The sequence below is a fragment of the Embiotoca jacksoni genome, unplaced genomic scaffold (genome assembly GCF_022577435.1).
Source record: "Embiotoca jacksoni isolate LCO1_2020_lvr unplaced genomic scaffold, fEmbJac1.0.p SCAF_9, whole genome shotgun sequence".
Lineage (NCBI taxonomy): Eukaryota > Metazoa > Chordata > Actinopteri > Embiotocidae > Embiotoca > Embiotoca jacksoni.
The window spans coordinates 11,678,686-11,692,083 of NW_027185447.1; the positions used below are offsets into that span (position 1 = coordinate 11,678,686).

The window sequence follows — 13,398 nt, forward strand, 5'->3', positions numbered from 1 at the left end:
ATCAGTTTAAACACTTGACCTGGAAATTGCTTGACGTTGTCTTCTTCATATGTTTACACTCTGTAACTTTGTCATTTCAAGGGTCTATTTTGCTAATCTGCTGTCTTGAGGATCCTCCTCATTTGCTCATTCTGATGTTTATTGCCTACGTTTTTCTTTGTCTGAATTGAGAGTTTGTGTACTGTACAGGTTGAAAATCTTATTGAGGAACATTAGGGTTTGTGATATTGGACTCGAAGACTAAAAAGGATTGGACTTGACCCTCGTACTGACATTCAGTTTGGTTCATGCTGGAAATACTTTACTTTACTTTACTCTACTGCAATTTGATGCAACTCAAAATTTCAGACAGAAATATTTCAACTCCACTACATTTATTTGACAGCTTTAGTTGATTTTAAGATAAAGATTTGACAAAATGGATAGTATATCAAACTTTAAAAATACAACACATTGTTTCAGATTAAACCGTTTTGGCCTCCAATGTCTTACGAAAAGCAGTCAGTTTCATATGTCTTTGAGTTAACTGCACCACCCAACACTGATTTTCCCCTCTAAAATTCTCATGTGGTTTCATTTCAACAAATATAGGATGATCCAATATCTCACCAAAAATCTAAGATTAGAAAACTTTTCAAAAACTGAAAAGAGACTTGTGGATTGGAACTTTTGTGTTATTCTTCTTTCCTCTCCCAGTTCATCCCAGATGATTATCTGACAACCCCTCAGATTTATCTGCTGCCCCTGTTAATAAAACTGTAAAGTAGTTCAAACTAGCTCCGCCTGCAGCAGCTACAGCAGTAACATGCTGCTTACACACTGACGCTTCACTATTAATAATCTAATGATGTCATAATATATCAATCAGAGGGACCAAACCAGGACTTTTACTTAAACTACTTAATCATTTTGCTGCTAAGACATGCAGTACTTTTTTTTTTTTATAACCTTCATTTTGGGTGTAAGTGACATTTTTTGTTTTAAATCGGTCCAGTATTAACTAAGAGTGCTTCAGCCGGCAGATTGTTGATGAACAGCAGTGGCCGTAGCTCTTGGTTGCTAATTGGTCAGCCAGTTGCCACAGTTAGTTCAAAACGATATGTGCACCATCCAGTCTTGCCTCACGACTTACTTACAGAAATAGCATCAGTACCTCTGTGGCACTGGGAGGTGCCATTGTGCACCGTTTTATCTGAAACTACAGTATGTGGGTATTACCATGGAAACTGCAGAGAGCTGTCCAAATGACTGTCAAAGAGCCAGGCTCTCTGTAAGTCTGTATGACTGTATGCAAGTCACACACAGTATATTCAGCATGATCTTGAAACTTGCGTTTCCAGCCGTACAACAAATAAGTCTTTGCTGGATGTTTTTCTTTGGGTGCAATACAACTCCCTGATTAGACTGGAAAACAGCTGTGTCTTGATATGATAGTGAGTGCTCATAATAAGCCACTGTGGTCTAATAATTTGCGTATTGTGGGTCATGAAATGTTCCTACCTTGGAGCTACTGCTGTGTTTTTACAGTGTACTGCCCTCAGTGGTAAATGAACTTACGACCTCGTAGAGAGAATGGCATGTTGAAAAGCTCAAATCCCTGTTGTGTGATTTCCTGTTGCACTGTGGGAGAAAAGAACTTGGGTCAAAGTCCATTTCCTTATGCAACAAGTAATAGTAACAACAACAACAATGCTTCATTAACAGTAATGATAATGATTATTTAAAATATAAATAATAATCGTTATTATTGTAAATATATTAGCAGCAGCAGCAGAAGTAGTGTAATAGTAGCAGTAGCAGTAGGAGTCGTAGTAGTAGTCGTAAAACTACCAGAAAACGATAAGAGGAGGAAGAACACATTATATGAAACATAGAATAACAACAAAACAGCATCTTTATATAAATGATGTCATTATTCTTTAACCGTAAAGGGGAGGGGACGTTTAACGGTTAAATCATTTTCAGCCAATCGCGTGAAAGCGCTGGAATCTCAAACGGCTTGGACACTGTGCTGCGTTCAAGTACAGTTCGGAATTTTCTGATCACAGATGCTCTAACCACTTTTGTGTAGACTATTTTAAAAAATGTAGGCACTAAAAATATAAAAGAAGTCATTCAGTACTTTGGCATAAGTGGGCTATTTTGTGTCAGGATGCCAGACACTAGCCTGATGTTAGCAGAGCCAAATTGACTATATTATGATATGGGTCTGGGTACGCTCCGTTGGGGAATAGCTTTCAGACATTGCATTCTACTCGGCGTAGACCTCGGGTTAATTTTGAAATGATTGGAGCAGCTTTAACCAATCTGTGTGTGCTGAGACTCTGCCACTGCTGCAGCTACCTTTAGAAAATAACACTCGACCTCATCATCATTGTACTTAACCACCGACACTGGTCGCTGATTGGGCTGCCCTTCAGAGTGGCTGAGTGAACTCTTATGCGAGCTCCGTTTCTAGTCTAAAATCACAGTGAAGAAGACTGAAGCTGTGAGCGATAGTCTGATGTAGCCAGGGCAGAAGAGCTGAATAAATGTGATGGCTTTGGGAACGGCTCGCAAAAATTACTGGGTTTTTATTATATTTAAATGAGTGATATTTCTATTTTATTTCATTAGAAAACACACAACACTCTGAAAACGTATTGGCTCTTTATCAGGAAGAGTTATCATCTGAGCCAGTTTGGGCTCAAAACTATGCATCATTTTTTGATGTTTTCATATTTGAAATTGAATATACTGCACTGTCACAATTTGTACAATGAGTATATCTCATGGTATTATGCAATAGAAGGAACTGGGAGACAACGTAGTTTGATTTTCTTTGATCCCAGGTATCGTTTTGAGGGGCTGGGGGGGAGCAATTCTATGATCAAGGAAATGTAAGAAATATGAAACAAAACATTGTCTTTGGACCCGAAACACGTATTGGGGGGGTTGAGTGATATACAAAGGGGGGCGGGGGGGTTGAAGGGAAAACTGGTAGAGAGCATGTCAGTGTTGTCAAATAATGATGGGATGATACTGCACAAAACCATTTGGTTTGTAAATTGATCTAAGATACTCATAATATAATTTATAATTTAGGTTGTAGATATTCATTTCTAATAGTGCTAACACAGCACATGCAACATTTTTCCAGTACTTCTTTTCTTCAATAAAACCTGACCATGTAAAGAAAGATAGTTTTGTCATAGTTACAATGAGACATGTAACTATTAATTGAATGACTAAGAATGAATCTACAACTATTCTGATACCCTTTTTTGTTGTTGTTGTTGTTGTTGTTGTTGTTGTTGTTGTTGTTCCAGTCTTTCAAAAGAAGGTTTGTTATATTTATTTGTCATAAATGATACTAAACTGAATATCTTAGATTATCGGACTGTTGGTCAGATGTAACAAGATGGTGTAGAAATTACAACGTCCAATTTTAATATTTCAGACACAAAACGATTCGAGTAAACTGGTATCGGACATTTTAGGAGTTTCAATTCCATTACCACCGAACTTCATACCAAAATATATTAGGCAATGGTGAGTTTTGCTTTTCCGAGGGTACCCTGAAGCAGCACAATGGGAGGGTCTTGTGAGAATCAGTTTGACTGCCTCTCGACTACATCCACTCTGATTACAGCTACTTCAAGGGAAGGCGACGAGCCGGAGGGAAACACGGCGCTCCTCGGTATTTGAAAAGCCCAGTCTTCTGCGAGAGGTAAGGAAATAAAATGTTGCGCATTTTTTTTAAAAATTTATTTCTTACTTTTATCAAACTGAACCGCGGAGAGTTTTCTGGAGTTTGAGGTAGTTAGGTTTGAAGCAGCACGTACCGCTCCGAGTGGTTAATAAGCCGAGATACCAGCTGCATCACCTCGGCGGTGTTGAAACCTGTTACTTGTTAGGAAGTTTTCCAGCAGTGTTTCGGGGTTTTTTTGTGTTTTTTTTTGGTACAAAAATGTAAAGGAAAGGTGCCATAAACCGGGGGCACACCTGTTTTGTTCTGTCCAGCCACGTCCTGGTGAAGATAACGGGATTCCTGCCACACAAACCCTGCCCTGTATCTACCCCCGTAATATACTTGATTGCGTAATTTAATTATCTGGACTTCAGTTTTGGAGGCGCGCGCGCGCGCGCACGAATAGCCGATCTTTAGACGTTGTAAAAAAATAAAAAAAAATAAAACTTTTATCTGCTCTTTCCTTTTTTTTGGGGGGGGGGGGGGGGAACCTGTTCGACCAGCAAGCGACAATTGATCGTTTTGGGTGTTTCTCCTTTAGACGGGAATTCCAGGAAAACAACAAATATCTAAAACAACAAAAAAAAATTTTTTAAATCGTTCAGGCTACCGAGTAGAAATGAGAGCGAGAGAGAGAGACGGTTTTCATTCGGTCGAAGAAAAGTCGGTCCTCTTCGCTTGTGAAACTAAATAACAGTTGAAACGTTTTGTCTGTCCCGAGGAAATTCCTCTCTCCGAGTCACCACACCCTTGTTGTGCTGTGCTCGGCTACAGTAGCGCAGACCTTCATATGTCACCGCGAGTTGTTCCCTCGGCCGGGCATGTTCTCCATAACAAAAGTGCACCACTGGCACTCGGCGTCAAACCTGCAAAACTCGGCTGTCCTCCAACTGGACTACTCCCCATCTGCGTTTCTGGTTTGTCACACGCACACGGGAGGTTGCAGAGAGGACACGTGTGCAGGATAATAAGGCATAAAACACATTACCCCTACATGCTCCTGGCTTGTGTGTTTGCAAGCAACAACAAAAATATGGTTGTGAAAGTATGATGTCATTGTATCTGAACCAGCTGACTGCTGACCCAGCAGGTAGTGGTCAGAAGTGCTACTCCGTCCTACACGCAACCCACTAAAGCGGTGCCGGTGCAGCAGAGGGAGATACGGTGGAAACCCCCACCCCACCCCCAATCCAAGCTACTTCACACAAAAGACGTGAGTCTTGACGGTGTGGTTTCCCCCGCAAGTGATGTAATTCAGAGCCGCTTCATTAGGGTTGTAAAAGTATTAGAATTACTGTTATTATTTACATGTAGCCAGTCTGTAAATGATGGGGCGGATATATTGATATGCAGAAAGGAAGGAGCCCCTCCCCCCCCCCCCCCTCCTCTCACACACACACACACACACACACACTGGAGAAATGATAAAAGTGAAACATTGACATTCGATGTTTTCCGAGGTTGCTGTGTTTTTTTTTTTAAGCGTGCAGTGCATCAACAAGAAAGCTTAAGTTAAATGCATTTATTACAAAATTCCTCTTTTAGTATTTAATGAAAACTAAAAGAATGCAGACAGAACTTAAGCAGTTCAAATATGATGACCTACCTCAAATTAGGCACAGTCGGGTTTCACCTGAGGATTTGTGTTATTTTCAGTGTTGATTCATCTGACTATTACTTTGTTGATGCATCGTTTTGTCTATGAATTGTTAGAAAAATAGTGAAAAAAAAGGGCCTGTCGTACGTCGCCAGAGCCCCGTCAACGATGGGTGTTTTTTTTGCTTTAAGGCTGCCGGGGCCACCCCTGACTAAGGATTTATCTGGTTGAGTAGTTGCTGTTACTTCAAGCACTCAATTAGTTGTCGCATGATTAAGACGTTAATGAAATTATTTACATCTACATATTGGGAGCATCAGAAAGTAGTTTGAGTTCCAGGAGTGCAAAAGGGTGTTTGTACGGTAGCGTTGTTTACTCCGTGCTACTTTACAAGAAATACAAAACGGAAACGACGAGCGCTTTAAATTTAAATGTTCCAAGCAAACGCATGGAGCACGAAGACAAAAGCTGACGACGGATACAGTTTGCTTATTAACTTAAGTTTGATTGATTGTTTAATCCACTGATTGTTTCAGATCGATACCATTTGCCTCAGCTAGTTGTGTAATACATTTACAATCGTAAAACATGGTGGCGTCCTGCTGTGTTCTGCAGGGGGGCTAACAAAAATAAATACACATTTATGACTCCTTTAGCTTTAGTGTAATGGAACGGGCCTAATTTCACACACACACACACACACACACACACACACACACACACACACACACAGATCAACATATGCAGTGCTTAGCATTGTTTAGGCAGCCGCTCCTGACTCAACTAACCTGACGACGAGAGGAAACCCTCGGGGTTCAGGTGACTGACCAGCTGAACAACGATGTGCTTTAAAGATATCGTGGTAACAAATGACCGAAATATTCCAAATTTTCAAAACCCGCCATGACGCACGCGCCTTTGATTGGAATTGACTTAATTATGCGCGTCTCCGATCTCCAGCACGTGAACTTTCATTCCTCCCGCTGTATCGAGGCCACGCAGACGGATGAATAGTTTAGTAGGTCAGTGTGAAAGCCGTCACGAAAGACCATTATGGACGGAAAGCTGCACGTCCGCCCGCGTAGCCGAAGGCCATTTCGCGCCGGTTGTCGCACCTCATTTTGTCCCTCTTTGAGTTACGACCGACCCACTGTGGGGTTTTTCTTTTCGCCGACTGATTCGGGAAGTAGCGCGTGGACAGCGGAGGGATTGTTCAGATGGCGGTTGTTGTTGTTGTTGTTTTGTTTTTTTGGCCACCCCACCCCCCCACTCGCAATCTTCGTCATCCCATCGTTGGGTTCTAGGTGTTTATCAAGGCCGAGGTGTTCAGACACGATGCTCCACAGTACACCCCCCCCCCCCCCCCCCCCCAGTCTCAGATTCGTGTGGACAACTTTCCACCAGCAGTGATTTCCAAGGGAGCCGGCGTCCTTCTGAAAACGGATTTGACCGCAAACAAATGGCTCGTCGTGTCGGGTTGTTTTGCGCAGCGAGCTCAGGAAAACGTTTGGCCGTTTCTGTTTTCCCATCATTTGTCTGCGGCTGACAAACATGTCCGCGTGGAAAATTGTGCCTGCAGGCGGTGGATCACGCACAGGCAGCAGGCAGACAAAATCCTCTTGGTAGAAAAAAAACAAAAACAAATGATAATCTCCCTGAGAGTTTCCTGTTTGGATCTTGAGGCTTGCAGTTTCAGAAAGCCTTAAAAGGATAAATTTTTTTTATTTTTTTTTTTTTTTTTTAAAAATTCACAACAGTCCCCCTTAATTCTGTCGTGGCTACAAGGAAAAGTTGTGGTGCTCCCTGGTTGATTTGTTCTCTGCCGCCGATGTCTTAATCGTCGAAGTCATTTCAAACCAAAGCAGTAAAAAAAAAAAAAAAAGAGACTATTTCCAACGTCTTTTTAATTTCTGCTGCTTTTCTTTCTAATTGTAACTGAATATTTGGGGTTTTCGGGCAAAGGAATTTAAAGAAGTTATTTTTTGTCATTTTATTTACACAAAATTAACAGATGAATCTAGAAAATAATCCACTGGTTCATCAATCATGAAAATATGATCTATTTGAAAAACTACCTAAATATTTATTTCACTTTTTTTTTTTTTTTTTTACAGTTGTGAACAAGGAACTTGAGTATATGGGGATAGAGGTGGAGAAAAAAAAAAAATCGATTTACTTAAGTATTGCAATCCTTTGCCTATCTACTGACCTACTGACTTCTCGAGGGATATTTTTAACGACAGATTTTTTTTTTATTTTTATTTTTTTTGTCGACGAGGCTTTAACAGCCGAGAGGTTTACAGCAAGTTTACGCCGCAAGCGTATCTTCCCAGCTGCTGTAACTAGGCCGCAGCTGTTAATGGGATGTGTCGCGTCATTAACATTTCATATATGCTATTCATCGGGTTTTGGGATCGTAGATGCCGAAAAACCGTTATCGTCTCCCGTCTTTTTGGCCAGCAAAAAGGTCATTAAACACCTTTGACTTCACGTTGTTTTCGCCCTCACTTACTTCCAAGTGTTGATGATTTGATGAGCCTCTTTTTTTGTTGTTGTTGTTGTTGTTGTTTTTCTTAAAGATTCCGATTTGACACCCTTAAGGTTTCACGCAGCTTCGCAGACGGACTGGAAAAGAAGAGAGAAGTCGTGCTGGTGTCGGAGGCGGTCGAGGCGTGCGTGCGTGCGTGCGCGTGGGGCTTTTCATTTTGCAGCTTTCGTTTGTGCTGCGTATGTGAATCAGGAAGAAGGCATGCAGCAGCACCCTAAGGATACGCAACATTAGCTCCCTGATGGTGACATCACACTGCAACACGGAGGGAGCGGAGGGAGGCGGGGGGGGGGGGGGGGGGCGAGGGGGAAGGGATGGGATAGGATGAGATGAAGGCAAGCGAGAGAGCCTGGAGGCGGATGGGTAGAAGAGAAGCAGCTGAAGGAGCAAACGGAGCAGGGAAAGATCGCGTCCAGCCGATGGCGGCGCGCGTCCCTGCACACGCACACTTTATAATCTTGGTCACGGCAGCCTGGAGCGCGAGGCGTTCGAAAGCGGAAATGCATTCCTCATTTCCCAACCAAGTCCTGATTTAGCCGTGTTCCCAAGTCAGCCCGTGACTAATTCATCCGTTTATTTATTTCGTACCCGTGAATATTAATCAAAGGCCCCGCCTCATTACATGTTTTAATATTATGAAGTTTTCCCCCCCCCGTATCTGCTGCCGGTGCCGCGGCGCTCTAGTTTTGACCAACACGCCGCCGCGCTCTCTCCTTTTGACGTCCCCGTCCGTCTGTGGATAATTCCTTGTGATATTTCTCTCTCTCTCTCTCTTTCCGTCCTCTGCTCTGAGCCGAGCTGTGCGCGCTGTGATAAATTGGGCTGTGGGAGTCTCAATGGCTCTGTCCTATTTTGGGATCCAGCTAGGTTCTCTGGCTACGGCCGCCTCTCTGGCCTGGATCCTGAGCAGCCGCTTCTGGTCTCGAGTCGGATTTAACCTTGAAAAGTTGAGCTGGCTTTAACTTCCCTGCGACAATTTCTTTAATCAAACCCCGGGTGAAAAGTTGCTGTTTTGTAAGAACAACAAAATATCAAAAGTATTTTCAACACCACAATAAATGAATGTTGCACTGGTCATTTCATTCCACAGCACCTGTCACTTTCCATCCGTCGTCCAAGCTGTATTTATTTATCTTTATCTTTATTTTATTTGTTTTTGTGTATATAGTCCCTGTGTGTGTATTTATTCTTTTAGTGCTCTTATTTTTTTTTCTAAAATAATAATTTTTGTATCCATCTTATTCGTTTATTTCATACGTATTGGTAAATTTGTTCATAGTGTGTAAATGCTGCTGTGACCAACTAAATTTCCCCACTGTGGGATTAATAAAGTCTAATCTATCTATTTTCCAGCTACATCCCAATCAGATTTTTGTGCCCCCAGTTTGATCCTGTATCTATATATATATTTTAATTGTATATTTGATGGGGTTTTTTTTTATTTTTATTTTTTTTTTTTACATTGTACAGCTCCACAGTGCAAATTAAATAGGTCTACATTTAATATCAATAAAGCAGTCTGAGAACGTTGGTCAATTGAATTGGTCTGCGTTAAGTGCAGCCTGCGTTTCCCCTACATGGTCTCTCTTAAAGGCCAATTCCAAACATTTTACACTTTTAAGTTCTGCTTCCAGTTCTTTGGGAGTTCTACTACACACAGTATGTGAAAAATGCTGGAGGCAGTTTTCTGTGGCTCCAGAGAGAGCTGTGCGATATCTCAAGTTTCTATTGACCCCCCCCCCCCATTAGCATTACACACCCAAATCGCCAATCGAACTGTCAATGGTGAAGTTGGATTGTAGGTAATGCCGGCACCCAGGTTACACTAAGAGATGTGCTATAAAAACAAAAATTAAAAAGATAATAAAAGTCTTTCTGCACTGATTTTTATCACTTTTAAAAAACTGCCCATTATGAGCTTGATAGTAAATCAGAGCACTCTGGTGATGATTTGTAGATCTGCAACTAACAATTATTTTCATCATTTAATCTGATGGGGGGGGGGAATTCCGCAGCTATTTTGATAGCTAATTGTTTAACATTCGTTTTTTATTTTTTTTTTTTTAAATGATGCCAAACATTACACAAGCATTTCCAAGTTATATTTCTGCCTGAATATTTCAGCCAGGAGAAAGAGAGATGAAGATGTGTGTTTAGAAGAAGAAGGGGTGAGGGGTGTTGAGCTTAGGTGAGAGATTCCTCACGGCTCACGTCCTCCCAAATTCATACGCAGTCAGACGGTGTTGTGCGCCCGGTGACTCGTCATCACGTGGAATGTGCTGCGTTCCTCCGACCGATCAGAGTGTCAATATCTGAAGAGCAAACACGCAGTTCATACTGCAATAGCTGTTTGTTCATGCAGCGCCGGGGAAGTGTGCGGTTCGTTCACGGTTGACGTGGACGTCCAGGCGGAGCCTAGATAATAACCGGGGAGAGTTTTTTTTTTTTATTATTATTATTATATAAGCATGCGGTCACACGTGGGTCTGCTGAGCTGCTAAAATCCTCTCCATCTTCTTATAATTCCATAATTCTGCATTTAACCTTTTCTGTCCTTGTTGTAAAACTTCGGGCAGTTTCTGAAGTGAAGGTGGGAGATGTTGTTTCTCCCTTTTTCCTCTTTCTACTTCAAACCAAAGTTGGCGACTTAAAGGAAACGGTTGTCTTCTTCACACGTGTTTGGAATTTAGGGATGGGCATTTCAAGTAAAACTACTATTTGAAATTCGCTCGGAGCTATTTGAGCCACACGCACACATATATATACAAAGAGATAGGCCGTTTGCTCGGTGTTGAGTGTGCTTAGCGGTGGAAGGCTTGTATGCCAGCTTTACCTGCACGGTTTGCACCGCACCTCCTCTTTGTTTATTTATTTATTTATGTATTTATTTTACAGAACTTTCTGACCGCTGCAGTCGTCCCTGCATGTCCCCCCCCCCCCCCCCCTCCCCGCGTTCGCACCGGGACATCTAACACCGGGAATATCTTTACCTGCAAACCTCCGGACCCCTTGAAAGCAGCGCGTTGTTCTTATTTAACATCCAAAGTCTTTTAGGTTTGATTTTTTTTTTTTTTTTCCAACGCAACTTAAGGCAGGTGATGAGAATTGTGCGGTTACGACTGATAAACAAGTACATCCGACGTGTTGTCTAGCGTTTCGTACTACAGGGCATCACATCTCGGTGAACAATACGATACGGCACGCTCCAAATGCAGCTGAATGAAATCGGCAGCAATTTAAAGGTGCGGTTCATCTGCAGAGTTTTACTGCAGATGAAGAGAGGTGTTTTTGTTTGTTTGTTTGTTTTTTTGTTGTTGTTTTTTTGAACCCAAAGCAGCTGTGGTGGCGTCGAGCTCCGCAGCACACATTATTCATTGAAACAACCGTCTTATTCCACTAACGAAACTAAACGGCAGCTCTCCAGTCGCCTCACCCACTCGCAACGCTGCGGCCGTCCCGCCGTTTCGGCAGAGCGCAGCGGGACGCTTCACAGCAGCCGGCCCGCTCGGGACGAAGCACGAAATGATTGGGAACGCTTTGTTCCCTCAACGGGTCGGCGCGAATTCATTTACGTGCGGCCCGTACGTATTAATAATCAGACGGGTCACCTTAAGTGCGGGGGGGGGGGGGGGGGGGGGGGGGGGCTGGTGTAAATGCCTTCAGCGTGCTGACCCATATGATTAAAGGCCGGTTGATAGGTTTGAGAAGAGGCGACGTTTTGTACGTTTCTGCCCCTCGCGACGCTCCCCGAGGCGTTTCATGTCACGTTTACCACACACACACCCCCCCCCCCCCCCCCCACCCCCGATTACCGATATCCTGATCGATAAGGCCGGCCGACGTTGTTCACCCACCACTGCGGGTTTGAACTGCTGTCATCGTCAGACGTGACCCCCGTCTCTTTTGAGGCGGGCGTGCAGGTGCTGTCGGCTCACCGCTCGGACTGCCGTCTTTGAACGCAACGTTTGGTGTCCCGTCCTGCGGCTGCTTGGTCCACGACTCCCGTTTTTGCTGCTTCAGTGGTGGTTCGTGTGTGCGATTTTAATTATTCATCGAGCGTATTTCAACTTTTTTTTTTTTTTTTTTTTTTTTTTTTTTTTTCCCCCCCCGTTAATTTATGTTTCCCCTGCGTCGGCGGACGACTACTAACCGCGGCGTAAAATCCAGGGCGCGCTCAATTATTAATCGTTCAATATAACACAACGTAGAGTGTCATAATAAAAAAAGTAAATAGCCGCGAGGACCGATAGATTATATCCGTAGGAGCGTTTCGTTCACTTTTTATGAGGTTAATAATACTGTATTTTAATATAACCACTAAAATTGAAGTATCTCGAGATGCAGCCGTATTCACTGGAAGGCAATTCTGTGGAAAAGTTTGTTGCGGGTCGGGTCAACTTGTAATATCTATCAAATGCACACAAAATAACACAAACTTCGCAGCGCGAGTGGCGTCTCTGCGCGAGTCCTCGCACAACGCGCCTGTGCTTTAACAAACACAAAAAGCTCAAGCAGAAACCACGCGCCCTCCAAATTCACCAATAGGAAGAGATGCCCCCCCCCCCCCCCCCCCCCCCCCACCTTTGTGCAATGAAGCTTATTTGAACTGACCCGAGGGCAGAAACTCAAAAAAGAGGAAGAACGAAGGGGAAACCGCAGGACCGGTGAAGCCCGGCGGTCCTTCCTCCTTCGCGTCCTCGCTCGGGTGCCGCGGTCGTACCGGGAAGTTACTTCCGGGGGAGCAGAGAGAGGAGCGAGGGAGGCCGAAGACGACAGCGGCGGCCTGGGGGTGGGGGGGGGAATCTACGAGATGCACACCCAATGATTAACTCTTCTTATTTAGGGGAAGAAGACCTTAAAGAGTCTCTGTTCCTGTCCTCGTCCCCCGGCACGGCGTCCCCACGCAGACGCATCGAGGCAAAGTAAAAGGGTCCCTTATCCCCCAAAGAGCTCCCCGCTGCGAGAGCCGCCGCCGCCGTCGTCGTCAATAAGCTGCATTATTTCACCGGAGCACAACACCTGCAGGGCTGGCCCCATTTGCTGAAAGCTCGCCGTGGCCGCGAGTCAAACACACACACACACACGCGTGTGTATTTCTGCACGCGTGTTTTGTGCGCATCTTCCCTCCGGCGGTGACGGCGTGACGTACGGAGCGGCAGCGGGCCGCTATCACAGAGAACAGGTGGCTCTCCCCGGAGACAAACCGACAACTCGCTGGCCTGATTTAATGTGTGGGAGAAAGAGAGAGGGGGGAAAAAAAAAAAAAGAAAAAGAAGCAAACTGAACAATTGTCCTCTTTATTGGCGCGGTGAAAATGGAAGCCGTTATCGCAGCGAGTGGAGGTGAACGACCGATAAAGTTTTGTTGATTCGTAACGATGAGTCCGGAGGTTTTTAAAACGGGCCGCTCCGGTTTCTTGACGCTCCGACGGGGGAAGCGCGGGAACGTCTCTCGTTCGCTCCGCGAGCCCCGCGGCAGCCGGTTTCGTTTGGCTGCGGTGGGGGGGGGGGGGGGGGGGGGGGT

At 44.1% G+C, this 13,398-nt stretch overlaps 1 protein-coding gene across 2 annotated transcripts in view; it reads left to right on the forward strand.

The window, feature by feature from the left end:
- The first annotated feature begins 3,609 nt into the window (after positions 1-3,609).
- The window catches only part of LOC138192629 (rho-related GTP-binding protein RhoA-D-like), a 17,827-nt gene continuing 8,038 nt past the window's right edge, over positions 3,610-13,398 (forward strand). The window contains exon 1 of one of the 2 annotated variants that reach the window (XM_069140153.1): positions 3,610-3,709. The gene's annotated coding sequence lies outside the window, so the exon portion shown is untranslated. Of the gene's footprint in view, positions 3,710-4,844; positions 4,944-13,398 lie in introns of those variants that run through there. The other variant, XM_069140154.1, reaches the window with a different exon arrangement.